This window comes from Gymnoscopelus microlampas, assembly GCF_963454915.1.
Source record: "Gymnoscopelus microlampas genome assembly, chromosome: 2".
In the NCBI taxonomy this organism is placed as follows: Eukaryota; Metazoa; Chordata; class Actinopteri; order Myctophiformes; family Myctophidae; genus Gymnoscopelus; species Gymnoscopelus microlampas.
The window spans coordinates 54,987,901-55,003,109 of NC_139939.1; positions in this window are offsets into that span (position 1 = coordinate 54,987,901).

Here is a 15,209-nt window from a genome sequence, read left to right on the forward strand (position 1 = left end):
CTAACATTTTAGTCTAGTTTTTATTTGTTGATGAAATTGTCAATATATTTTGTCTTAGTTTTAGTCATCATAGGTTAGTTTTTATTTCGTTTTTATTTAGTTTTCTGCAGTGAAAAAAAGGTAGTCGACCAACATTTTTCGTCATAGTTTTAGTCGACGAAATCAAACACTGACCTGTTGTAGCCCGCGGAATCGTTTCGCGTGAGGGACATCTGACCCGTCCAGCCACGCCCCCCCCCCGCCCCCCCCCCCGTCACCTCCGAGAAGTGTTGGTGCAGGCCGCCGCTGTAGTGTGTGGAGACATGCTGGTTGTTGAGGATCTTGGCACAGGTCGTCCTAATGCTGGGAAATGCACACGTTCCAAAGCCCACGGTGAGACCCAGCTTCAAGCAGGACTCCACCTGGAGATAAAGAAAACTGTTATGTGTGTGTGTGTGTGTGTGTGTGTGTGTGTGTGTGTGTGTGTGTGTGTGTGTGTGTGTGTGTGTGTGTGTGTGTGTGTGTGTGTGTACAGTATGTGTGAGTGAGTGAGTGAGTGAGTGAGTGAGTGAGTGAACCTGGCGGATGTAGTGTGTCCCGTATTTATCTATGAAACGTCTGTACTGGGCCTTGGTTGAAAAGCTGAACTCCCTGGGAAGCCTGTCCAGATCCTTCTGGAAGTCAGCGCTGAGTGCTGCTCTGTTTGACACATGGTAACTACACACAACAAAACAAAACAAAACAACAAGGACGTCAGGACTTGCGACTTGACGTGGACTCATCTCCAATGACTTGAAACTACAGTACATACATGTCATGGGCATCATATAAAGTATACAAATATAATAATTAAGTAAGTAAATGTTATTTTCACAGAGAGAACTCACAAAGTGCTTTACATACAACAGAAATAAAAACAACAAGAAACATTCAAATGATAAGAAACGGAAGAAAACCACAATGCATCTCAGAGAAAACAAAACGGCAGACACATTTCACACCTTGAGGAGAAGCTCTGACCTGTAGTGGCTACAGCTGAGCCTGTGGATGCTGAAGGAGTACCGATCCTCTCTGCTCTGGCTGTAGCGAACTGAGACACTTTTGAACGTGGTCCACCCACCTCCAGTTTAGAAACCGTCTCATAGTCTAGGCCAAGCTGCCAAAACAATGATATATAATATAAAAGATATGATACCATAATATAAAGAATAGGGTTCCAGGGGGTCCCCAGGAAAAGTAGTTAATATAGCATCACGGTCATGTTAACCACTTCATCCATTTATATGTTGGCTATTCAAAAATAGCAGATCTACAAGTCAATATCTTTGGAAAAAAATGTTTTTACACACACACACACACACACACACACACACACACACACACACACACACACACACACACACACACACACACCTTTTCAGTGTGGGATGTTTTCCTAGCTACTACATTAGCCTACTTTAACATTTGTAGACCCAATAACAATAGGCCTATTTTAACAGTAGTGTCAGAAACTAAATGTAATGTAGGAGCAGGTCTTGGTAGCTCCAGTATTTTTGCACATCTGCGTAGTTACAATGGACAAAAATGTAATGTTTCATCTCGTTTCAATTTTCATGGCTTTCACCTTTTAGACTATGTATATTCGTGTTAGTCGTGCTTCACCAGAGACTCATTCTTTTTTATTCGGATACAGGATAGGTGGGCACTAGGGACATCTGGGCACCTTGATGTAAAATTGGCAACATTTTGTCCAAAACATACAATATAAAAAATACAATATTTGAAAAATGGTCTTAAGTAATGTAAAGTATAAATGATGTGAACATGCACGGTACATCATTACATCATTATGAGACTTAATCTTAGCCTTCAACTTCTTGTTTATGACCCAAAATGACTGGATATACAGGTTTTGTAGCAATTTGTAGCAATTGTAGAAATATTAGACCTTAATTGTCGAATATTTAAGCATGTTCTAATCATGTATACTTTACTTTATTTAAAAAAAAAATCCAAATACTTTATTATTTAACATTTTGGGGGAAATTGCCAATTTAACACTGAGGTGCCCACTCTTCCTAGTGCCCACCTATCCTGTTTGTATCCTGGGGTTTATCTATCATGATGGAATAACTGTCTTGGTTGACTCAGAAGAGCTTAGGCTACTGACGACGTTTTCTTTGTGCTTTTGTTTTTGCTGATGTTGTATGTAGTCTATACTTTATTCCTTGACATTTATTACAGCATTAATTTGTTTTAGGCGATTTTTACTGGGCTGATTACCTTTAGCACATCACCTTATGGTCCTCCTCCCCGTCTAGATTGTTGAATGAACATGTTTATGTTAATTATTTGGCTGGGCTCGAATCCATGACTGCACCTTTCTCATCAATGCTCCCCTATATTAGCCCAGAGTGGCGTCCACGTCAATGGAATGCATTTGTTTACAGCAATTTCCGGATCAAGGAGCCTCTCAATAGTTCCCGGAAGTTAGCAGCAGACACCAGGGGGCAGTGGAGTCATATACATATAAAGGTTTCTATATCAGGGGTCTTCAACAGGGGGTCCGGGACCCCTAGAGGGTCCTTAGAGTTACTACAGGGGGTCCGCCAAATCTTTGTGTGATATGATTTTTTTTTTACATTAACCACTTGAACCCTAGCATCCCCTATTCTGAGGAGAACTTTAGCCAAAAACAGCAGATCTACAAGCTCACTAGCCTCGCGCTGCAAGGCGTTTTCCCTTTCAGTTATTGCAAAATTGGGTGAATTGCTTGAACAATATTTGAAGAATCTTCCCAATTGGTCTACTGGGAGATGGATACAAGTTACCACCAGGAATATATAAAGCAGCATAATGATTTAGCATTGACAGGCTTCATCACTGTGCAGCTACAATTATTCTCCAGGCCACAAGACTCAACCAGAATTTAAACTGATTACCTTTGGGTCTTTTTGATTGATGCTAAAGCTAGGTTGAATGAAGAACTAAGGAAATCCTTTTTTAATGTATTATTATTATTATATAAAAGGTGGAAATAGGTGCATTTGTAACAGAAGTAAGATTCTTATTTTATACTGTACAAGACCATTGAGTGCAACTTTTAGCAGAGAATAGCAGGTCGACAAGCTCACAACGCATCGCAATGGGACGCGTTGTGAGCTTGTAGATCGGCTATTTTCAGCGAAGATATTTAATGTAGAGCGAACACAGAAGGGTCTTAGTACAGAGCCCTGAGGAGGGACTCCACTCAATAACATATGGGGTTTAAGTGTTTAAATCATCATTAATATTATTACATAAAAGGTGGAAATAGGAAGATTATGTTATACTGTATAAGACCACTGAGGATACTGTATACGTAGGTATACAGTATCAAATGATGTGCTTCATTATGTTATGTTTATGTGCTGATGTATAATAATAATAGTTAAAGGTAGGGTAAGTGATTTACTTTGGTTACAGTAAGTGTTAAATAGCTCTATATTCTGATAGTACTCATTGCTATAGTGTGTTTGTTCAGTAAAAGGAGTCTCTCATGTCTCTCCAGCTCTTTATTAAACAGAAAATGAATTTTCAGTGCTCTCTCCTGATTGGCTTACATTTTGTCACCTACCTGAAAATGTACTATATTCTGTTTACTAAAGAGCTGGAGAGACCCCCGTGACCGAACAAACGCTCTGTAGCAATGATTACTATCAGAATATAGTACTTTAATCTTTTTAACAAAAAACAAAAAATATCACTTACTACCTTTAATGTATCTTTATTTAACATGGTTGTATTGTTTATATTGAAGAGTTTGTTTGTTCTTTGTTTATATGATATTTGACCATAATTTGAATAAAAAAAACTTCAGTGACAAAAAGCACAAATACATTTCCCTTCATAATTCATCCATCTAATAAGCAGAGAGTATATGCAATAAAACAAAGGAGAAGGATGAAAGAGACAATATAAATTAAAAGTTTGTATTTATTGTTTTGGTATTTATCATGCAGATAGGTCAGTGTAGACTAGAGACAGGAAACCAAGGGAGAGAAAGGAGAGACGTGAGACTCGAACCTGGGTGAGATTTAAACCTGGATCGTTGTGCTCACAAAGACCATAATATTATGTGGTCTGTGCAGCTGGCAGAGCCACCAGGCACAACACATTTTATCATTTGTCTATGTATGAAATTAACAGTAGTATATTAAGCATAACATGAAAAAGCACACAATGTGTTTCTTTGAACCTCATATTATATAACCAGTGGTGGAAAGTAACTAAGTACATTTACTTAAGTACTGTACTTAAGTACAATTTCAAGGTATTTGTACTTTACTTGAGTATTTCCAATTTCCATTCCTTTTACTTCTACTCCACTACATCTCAGAGGCAAATATTGTACTTTTACTCCACTACAATTATTTGAAAACCTTAGTTACTTTGTAGATTTTGATTATTATTACAAAACATACATTACCCACTTCGCCCCAATACATTTTGGCCATTTGAAAATAGCCGATCTACAAGCGCACAATGCGTCGCGATGCGACGCATTGCGAGCTTGTAGATTTGCTATTTTCAAAAGTTTTTTTTTATTTGAAAAACTGAAATGGGACTTTCTGCATACTGCGTACTTTCTACTTTTGTTTCTTTAAGTATATTTTGATACCAATCAAAGTACATTTTTAATTCCGGACTTTTACTTACGTAATAACAGAGTGTTTCTACATTGCAGTATTGATACTTTTCCACCACTGTATATAACATTATGTGTGTTTGAGTCTCCCAGAGTGTATGTGTCTCATTATTTGTACTGATGACACCTGCTCCCTTTCAGGTGCTTGTCACAGGTGAGCTTGATGATGAACTCGACCCCTCCTCCCTTTGCAGAGCAGAGGTGTCTGTAGCTTCCCTGTCTCAAGTTCTTCACACACGATCCCAGGTGGTCATCCCTCCCCGGCCAGTCCTTGTCCCAGACCTCAACCTTCACCCGTCCATGTGTGTCCACCTTGAAAACAATCAGTTGAAATAACATTATGTCTCTGCAGTGTTATCACACAAGCAGTTCTTATTCAACACTAGAGGTTCGGTCATGGCCTGTGACCATGACAACACGGGCCATGACCATAACCGTGACAACAGATCCCATAGGCCGAACTCGGAATCTCCGGTGTTTACACAAAAATGCGGATAATAAACAGCTTAAATATTTGGGAAAGTGAAAAACGGGCTTCCTCACGGTATGCATATGGTAATGGTCAATGCCCGGGTGCAAGTTCAGATCAATTGCTCAACCCACCGAGGAGAACCACATGTGACTGACTTTCCTAAATGATATATGTAGTATTATTAAGTGCATAAAAACTGAATCAAAGTCGACCGGTTCATATTGATTTTACGAGGACTTGTGTTTTTCAGATTCAGTGCTGGGACACATTTCATATGACATTTTTAAATGTTCAATACAGATATGTATTTACCTTGCCCAGGTTATAGCGAGCATTCCAATGGGGATAGTTGGACCTGATCATCCTGGTCCTGCGATGGATGGAGCCGTACCATAGCTTAACATACCTGGGGGGAAAAACATAGAAAAGGATAAAAAGGCTTATATCTGGGCGTAGCACAAAATGCAAATATGTCCATGTATGCATCTATCCATCTATCTATCCATGCATCCTCTTCTCACTCATGCTGTACTCACGCGTCAGTGTTGCCCCATCTGTCTCCCTTCAGTCCCCAGGCTCTGACGATGGTCACCTCCAGTGTCCCCCGCCAGGCCTTTTGAGGAGGCCTGGTGGGGGGGGGCAGGTTAGGGTACCCGTCGTTGCCACAGGACACACACTGACTGACTAGACTAGAGACCAAGGGAGAGAAAGGAGAGACACGAGGCAAAGACGGGTGAGATTTAAACCCGGATCGTTGTGCTCACAAAGACCATAATATTATGTGGTCTGTGCAGCTGGCAGAGCCACCAGGCACAACACATTTTATCATTTGTCAATGTATGAAATTAACAGTAGTATATTAAGTATAACATGAAAAAGCACACAATGTAATGTGTTTATTTGAACCTCATATTATATAACCAGTGGTGGAAAGTAACTAAGTACATTTACTTAATTACTGTACTTAAGTACAATTTCGAGGTATTTGTACTTTACTTGAGTACTTACAATTTCCAATCCTTTTACTTCTACTCCACTACATCTCAGAGGCAAATATTGTACTTTTACTCCACTACAATTATTTGAAGATTTTAGTTAGTAGTTACTTTGTAGATTTTGATTATTATTACAAAACATACATTACCCACTTCAGCCCAATACATTTTGACCATTTGAAAATAGCCGATCTACAAGCGCACAATGCGATGCATTGTGAGCTTGTAGATCTGCTATTTTCAAAAGATTTTTGAAATTGATTTGAAAACTTGTGAAATGGGACTTTCTGCATAAAGCGTACTTTCTACTTTTGTTTCTTTAAGTATATTTTGATACCAATACATTTGTACTTTTACTCAAGTACATTTTTAATTCCGGACTTTTACTTGTAATAACAGAGTGTTTCGACATTGCAGTATTGATACTTTTCCACCACTGTATATAACATTATGTGTGTTTGAGTCTCCCAGAGTGTATGTGTCTCATTATGGAGATGATTTGTACCGATGACACCTGCTCCCTGTCAGGTGCTTGTCACAGGTGAGCTTGATGATGAACTCGACCCCTCCTCCCTTTGCATAGCAGCGGTGTCTGTAGCTTCCCTGTCTCAAGTTCTTCACACACGATCCCAGGTGGTCATCCCTCCCCGGCCAGTCCTTGTCCCAGACCTCAACCTTCACCCGTCCATGTGTGTCCACCTTGAAAACAATCAGTTGAAATAACATTATGGCTCTGCAGTGTTATCACACAAACAGTTCTTATTCAACACTAGAGGTTCGGGGCGTATTGCGGCCCGAACCTCTAGTGTTTGGGCCGCTATGTGAGTATGCGGCCCTCGCACTTACATTGCACCGCCGATCCGACCATGTGCACCCCTCCACTCATAAATCACTGTGACCATGACAACACAGGCCATGACCGTAACAACAGATCCCATAGGCTGAACTCGGAATCTACGGTGTTTACACAAAAATGCAGATAATAAACAGCTTACATTTTGGGAAAGTGAAAAACGGGCTTCCTCACGGTCTGCATATGGTAATGGTCAATGCCCGGGTGCAAGTTCAGATCAATTGCTCAACCCACTGAGGAGAACCACGTGTGACTGACTTTCCTAAATTATATATGTAGTATTATTAAGTGCATAAAAACTGAATCAAAGTCGACCGGTTCATATTGATTTTACGAGGACTTGTGTTTTTCAGATTCAGTGCTGTGACACATTTCATATGACATTTTTAAATGTTCAATACAGATATGTATTTACCTTGCCCAGGTTATAGCGAGCATTCCAACTGGGATAGTTGGACCTGATCATCCTGGTCCTGCGATGGATGGAGCCGTACCATAGCTTAACATACCTGGGGGAAAAACATAGAAAAGGATAAAAAGGCTTATATCTGGGCGTAGCACAAAATGCAAATATGTCCATGTATGCATCTATCCATCTATCTATCCATGCATTCATCCGTCCGTCCGTCCGTCCGTCCGTCCATGGATACATCCTCTTCTCACTTATGCTGTACTCACGCGTCAGTGTTGCCCCATCTGTCTCCCTTCAGTCTCCAGGCTCTGACGATGGTCACCTCCAGTGTCCCCCGCCAGGCCTTTTGAGGACAACAGTTAGAGGCCAGGTTAGGGTACCCGTTGCCACAGGACGCACACTGACTGCGACCCCCCTTGAGACAGCAGCAGAGGTGAGACAGGAGGACCAGGAGACTCAGGTGGAGGAGGAGGGTGGTGGTTAAGGTGGAGGACATGATGACTGGGCTGCAAAAGGAAGAGAAAAGACTTTAGCAGATAACCAGACACTCAGTTTGGAATAATGATACTTTTGTATAGTTCTATCATCCATAAATATACACAGTAGCATATGCCTATATAGGCTAGAATACAGTTTGGCCTGCACATACATAAACACTTACACACACACACATGCACATACAGTAAATATGATATGGAAAAAAGGCCACAATGATTACCTGTTCTGGTACGTTCTTCACCCAGTAGTTCAGGCGTTGATGGCTTTCATTCGAGACAGAAGACCAAGACGATGATGAGAAAGCCTCACAGCATCACCTTTTATAATGATGTCAGGTCATGTGATGTGGGACTTTATTAATTCACACGTTTCTACAGGACAGTCAACATTGTAAGAGCTTAAGGGAAAGCATGGGCTGGTTGCCCATTATCTTACTTTCAGATTCCCGTAAATCTGTAATGATCAAGTCGAACTGGACTGACAAACTGTCAGCATCAATTGGTGCACCTGATTCTTGGAACCTCTTGCAACAAGATCTTAATCTGAATACCCCAGCATCTATTGTTCATTCTGTGCAATTGGAGATATCCTAAAAATAATTAACAGCCCTCTGCAATCAGGCGTCTTTCCAGACACACTGAAAACGGCTGTAGTTACTTACTTACTAAAGAAACACAACACTGATCCCTCTGTGCTGGGTAATTATAAATCTATGTCTAATTCTGGGCAAGGTCTTAGAGAATAAAACTTTCATCAATTGGATGTGTTTCTACAGAACAATAAGGTTCATAACAATGACAGAAACTGCCACGCACGCAGGCACGCGAGCACACAGGCACACACAACGAATGGGGAAAAAAGTATTCCATTACACTATTCCATTAGAGTTTAAGGAATAGTTGTGTGAACATACCATAGGCCTAATAATGACTACAAGAAAAGAAGGGAAACCATATCTGCACACTGGAATTAAAACATTTTTTTATATTAATGTTTGTATAAAAATGAAAACAAACTGATTTTCCTTATTTTCAGTTACCCGAGGAAGACCAGTTTGGTCAAAATATCATTTATAAAGAAAGGGAGCTTTAGTATGTGCACATTTTCTCTTAATTGCATGCACCCATCATGGAGACCCTGGCAATAAACGTATCAGTAAGATAACAATGTGTATGTTAAACCAAAATCAAAGTAATTAAGTAGGTTCCCAAGGCATGTGTATCAATACTGCAAAGTAGAAATACTGTACTCTATAACACGTCCAGAATTCCAAATATAGTTGAGTAAAAGTACAAAAGTATTGGTATCAAAATGTACTTAAAGTACCAAAAGTAGAAAGTACTCATTGTGCAGAATGTTTGAGGTATTTTTTTACTTTATTTGAGTATTTACAATTTTCAATACTTTTACTTCTACTCCACAACATCTCGGATCCAAATATTGTACTTTTACTCCACTACATTTATTTGAAAACTTTAGTTAGTAGTTACTTTGTAGATTTGGATTATTATTACAAAACATATACCCACTTCAACCCTATATACATTTCGGCCATTTGAAAATAGCCGATCTACAAGCTCACAATGCACTGTGAGCTTGTAGATCTGCTATTTTCAAAAGATGTTTCATTTTATACATTTGAAAACTTGTGAAATGGAACATTCTGCATAATGAGTACTTTCTACTTTTGGTACGTTAAGTACATTTTGATACCAATACTTTTGTACTTTTATTCAAGTACATTCTCAATATGAGACTTTTACTTGTAACAGAGTATTTCTACATTGTGGAATTGATACTTTTACTTAAGTAAAACATGCGAGTACTTTTTCCACCACTGTTCAACTTGTGACCTCAACTATATGTACAGTATGTGTATCTATTTTGTTAAAAGGACCAAAATAAACCATTAATATTCATTCATTCTGAGCTGGTGGCAACTGGCAGGTAATGGATGTGAACAAATAGGTGGCTATAGTAAGTAAGTAAGTAAGTAAGTAAGTTTTATTTATATAGCACTTCTCACAGAGAAAAACTCACAAAGTGCTTTACATACCAACAACTGTAACCAAAAACTACAGCAAAACAATACAATATAATGCAAAAACAGAAGACATTTTACAAGAAATAAAATAAAGAAAATCAAAGATATTCCGAAAAAGCATGACCAAACAGAAAGGTTTTTCTGTTTGGTGGTTCTTAAAGATGCCTACAGACGCTGCAGCTCTCAGTGCCTGTGGTAGAGCATTCCAGAGTCTGGGAGCAACGGCCTGAAAAGCTCTGTCGCCCCTGGTTATGAAATTGGTTCGGGGGATGACCAACAGACCCTGGTCGGCTGACCTTAGGGTCCTACTCGGGACATGTCGCTCTAGCAGGTCGGTTAAATATGCTGGTGCTTGACCATGCAGAGCTCTATACGTGAGTATAAGGACCTTGAAATTAACCCTGAAGGCAACAGGAAGCCAATGCAGGGAGGCCAGGATTGGAGTGATGTGACACCTTCGCCTGGACCTGGTTAGCAGTCTGGCAGCAGCATTTTGGATTAATTGAAGGCGGTCTATGGATGCTTTACTGAGACATGTGAATAGTGAGTTACAATAGTCCAGACGAGAGGATACAAAGGCATGAATAACCATTTCTAACTCATTGTGTGAGACAATAGACCTTAGTTTAACAATGTTCCTAAGGTGGAAGAAGCAAGTGCGGGTCACAGACTTTATGTGTGTGTCGAGATGCAAGGCTTGATCAAAAATGACACCAAGATTCCTAATGTTAGGGCGCACGTTGGTTTTGAGAGACCCAAGGCAATCAGCCACCCGAGGGGCGATGGTGTCGGACGCAACAATGAGCACCTCCGTTTTGGCTTCATTGAGCTGGAGGAAGTTATTAGCCAACCAGTCCTTAATTGCAGACATACACTTCTGCAATAGATTAAAATTTAAATTAAAATCATCAGGACTGTTCGGGTTAAAAGAAAAATAAAGCTGGATGTCGTCAGCATAAAAGTGGTATGAAATGTTTTTAAAACTGTCAATAATATGACCAAGTGGAAGCATATAAAGTGCAAAAAGGATCGGGCCAAGAACCGAACCCTGGGGCACGCCACAGGAGAGAGGGACAGATTCTGACATGTGAGGGCCTACAGCTACTGAAAAACATCTATCCGAGAGGTAAGAGGTAAACCAGTTCAGAGCAGTCCCTCTGACACCCACCCAGTCCCTAAGCCTATCAATCATGACGCTGTGGTCTACGGTGTCGAAAGCGGCACTAAGGTCAAGCAAGACAAGGATGGAGCACTTTAGAGTCAGCTGCCATCAACAAATCGTTTGACACTTTTAATAGAGCTGTCTCTGTAGAATGCTGTTGGCGAAAGCCAGATTGAAATTTGTCAAAAATAAAATGTTCATTTAAAACTGCTAAAAGCTGGCGTGCAACAATTTTTTCTAAAATCTTTGAGATAAAAGGCAACTTAGAAATAGGACGATAATTGCTGGGTAGTGAAGCGTCTAAATTTGGCTTTTTTAAAAGTGGCTGAACAACGGCCTGCTTAAAATAGGACGGGACTTGGCCAGAGACCAATGAGCAGTTTAAGATGGAGAGAAGACAGGGACCAATGGACCCAAACACATCTTTCAGAAGGGGGGTTGGGATGATATCTAGTGGGCAGGATGATGTTTTTGTACTGCTTACAAGTTCTGCCAGGTCTTGGAGAGAGATTGGTGTGAACGAGTCCAAGATTGACAAGTGGTTGGGGCGGACAGGTGGGATGGAGGTAGAGGGAACTATACCTGCCCTAACATTAGCAACTTTGTTCACAAAATACTGGAGGAAATCATTGCAGTCATTAGCAGAAAGAGTGGTGATGACAGAAGTGTGAGGACTAACAATAAGGTTTATGGTGTCAAAGAGGACTCTAGGGTTTCGTTTGCTTGAGGAGATGAGATTAGAGAAATAAGTAGCTCTCGCCACCTTAACCATGGTGTTAAAATCAGTTAAAAGCTTTTTAAAACATAGACGGTGGAACTCCAGCTTTGTGGACTTCCACAAGCGCTCCACCCTTCTACATTTGCGTCTGAAATTGCGAATGTCCTCATTTAGCCAAGGGGACGTTTTTGAACAGTGCGGTGTGTTAAAGGAGCAATATCATCTAGAATGGCCGAACAGTGCACATTAAACGAGTGAACTAAAATATCAATGTCGGCATTTGGGACTAGAGACTGCAACATGCTGCAATCAAAAGCAGTAGAAAAATGTTCTGCCGAGCGGCCATTCAACATACGTGAGCACTTAATTCGTTCACCAGCGATAAAATCAGTTTGAAAAGCTATATTAAAAATTATGCATTTGTGATCCGTAATAGTCATGTCCTCATAAACAATGTTTTCTAAGAATAAACCAGACGTAAAAACAAGGTCAAGTGTATTCCCCTTAATGTGTGTAGGGCCTGAGACATGCTGGACCAGGTTAAAAGATTCAGTGATACTGATAAAATTCATAGCAAAAGTATTATCAGTCTTATTTACGTGCAAGTTAAAATCACCAAGTACCACTATCCTTTCCAACATAATGACAGAAGTAAGGAGGTCACTAAAATCAGACAGAAAGGAGCTGCTAAAACCAGGGGGGCGGTAGATTAAAATACAATAAAATGGGTTAGTACGCCCAATTTTGGTTATTAAAAGTTCAAATGAGGTATAGGACTTGGAGCTCACGATCCTAGATAGAAAACTGTTTTTATGAACCAGTGCTATGCCACCTCCCACTTGACTAATGCCATTTGCCTTAGAGGGTCTGGGGGCGCAGGTGAATGAGCAGGTAGGTGGGCACAGTTCATTTAATGACACATAGTCCTCAGTCTTTTGCCACGTTTCAGAGAGACAGAAAAGGTCCAAGTCTCTGGCTGTGATGAAATCATTCAGAATAAAAGATTTATTGGCTATTGAACGGGCATTTAGTAGGGCCATTTTAATACTCTTGGGACATGGGTTGAGAGAAATTTGGGACTGTTTGGCTGTCTTAGTTAGTGTAATGTTGAAGAGATTTGCTCCTCTGCAGTGCCCTAGAATAGGAACTAGAGGTCTATGAGTGATGTGAACTGGGATTGTGTAGGCAGGTGTTAGGCAGGTGATGGAAGATGGCTTTGGCTTAGAAAGCGGAGAAGAAGAGGGCAGCTCCACTGAGCTGTTAAAAACAGTGCATAAGGCGGCAGGGCCCACACAGTTGAGAGCTGTAGTGGGGGGTTCGGGGGTCTGGATCGGGGCATGCCGCGGTTCATATCAGAGGCTGAAAGCTATGAACCTAATCAAATTGAGAGTAATTATCTTGGTTCCAGTGATATTTAGGTGAACGCCATCTTTCTTATACAAAAGGGGGAGACGCCAGAATTCATCAAAATTGGGAATAAAATCATAACCTAAGGCATCGCAGAAATTCTTGAGCCAGACATGAAAATTAAAGAGTCTGCTGAAACGTTCAGATTGTTTAGAAAGAGTTGGAATGGGGCCAGATACTACACAGCGTTTCCCCAAACTTTCCACTGTAGTGCATAGTGATTCCATCTCAGCGCGCATCTTTGTTGATGTTCTGTCCATGACGTCATTCACTCCCACGTGCGATACAACTATACTGATTGTTGGATGCAGTTCAACGAGAGAGGGAAGAAGCTGTATCATATCCGCAATCTTTCCACCAGGGAGACAGTATGTAACCGCTCCTGGGAGAATCAAATGCCTAATTATAGAATCCCCAAGAATTAAAATCCCGGGGTTGTCGTTTTCCTTGCTGTTGTTAAAGCAGCACAGCTTAGGAGGAAGGCTAGCTAGTGTGCTAACCCGGCTATTACTGGTTAACTCCGCCCCCAACCTCTTCTCCGGTAGATTACCTGTCACCTGTCAGTGATTTGTTTGTTATCAGGGCGTCCTTGAAAAAGAGAGCTTGCTCTCAATGGGTTTCCCTGAATAAATAAAGGAAAAAGAAAGAAAGGATGCCATCATTAATTTCTAGAGTTACAAAACTCAATTCACAATGTAATCTCTCTCTCCCTCTCTCTCTCCCCCCTCCCTCTCTCTCTGTCTCTCTCTTTCTCGCACGCACGCACACACGCACGCACGCACAAAGACTGTAATTGTTGGAAGCAGGTCTACATTAAAAAAAAGGTTGTGAAGCCATTTACAAATGTGTAGTTATAGCGGTTCCCAGAGGGACTGCCTGTGGGAGACAGGGGGGCCAATAGCCAATTGGAATGACAATGAAAACATAACAATACAATGATGTTGAAGGTGGCCATTGTTGTCGTCTTGTGTACAGGTAGGCCTACATAAGAGTAGATTTTTTTTTTGTTTGGCTCCCCAGACATTGTAGCAGCGTTAGTAAAAGTATTAACAAATATCAATCAATGCCAATTTAACCACTTTCAACCTGGCATCTGCTTTCATTGTTTTGTTTTTTTCATATTTTTTTTTAAAAAGATTAGTTTTTGGGGTTTTTATATGCCTTAATGCTTTAATGATAGGACTGTAGACTGACAGGAAATGGGGAGAGAAATGGGGCCTGGACCGCCACGCCGCCGCCCAGGCCCCATTTAAATCTTTTGATTACCTCATTAGAAATCAACACAGGGATCATTTAAATGGCATACAGGAGCCTGGGTAAAACATTTATTTTCAGAGCGGATATTCGGCCCAGCTCAGAGAGTGGCAGAGTGCTCCATCGTTTATGCCCATCGCTCCTTTTCATGGAGCATAGGCCGTTGACTACAGTCCGCCAGAGTCCTCTATCCTGGGCCTTCTTTTCCGGCTGTTTCCATGTCAGTCCACACACTGCTTGATGTCAGTCTCAAGGTCCCTGCGCCAGGTGTTCTTTGGCCTTCCCCTCTTTCTTTCCTGTCTCGTACATGGTCCTAACGTTCCATGTTCCTATTCTAATACTCCTGTTTGAGAGAAGGGGTTTCGGCTCCGTGGCTTCCTTGCGGCTTTCCTCACGCAGCGTCATATTTCTTCTTAATGGAGAACCTTCCTCGACCAGGGTTGGAGTCTGTCTTTCTGTATTCAACGTTTTTGTAGCGTATGTGTTTTTTACGGTTTGGGGTTGATGGCCCCAAGCCCAACCTTCCCCCATTTCTGGGTTCCGGATTGTTTGGGGTTGGTTTGTTTGTTGTCTCCTTCCCTAACCTTTTGTCTTCCAGGTAACAGACCACAGTCTCATACCACGTGAGACCAGACAGGTTTCGGGTCGTGTACAAGCTGTCCCGGCACGTCAAGCCCGACCAACCTCTGCTACTGTGTAATGAAAGCCTATACAGGCATTTCATTACC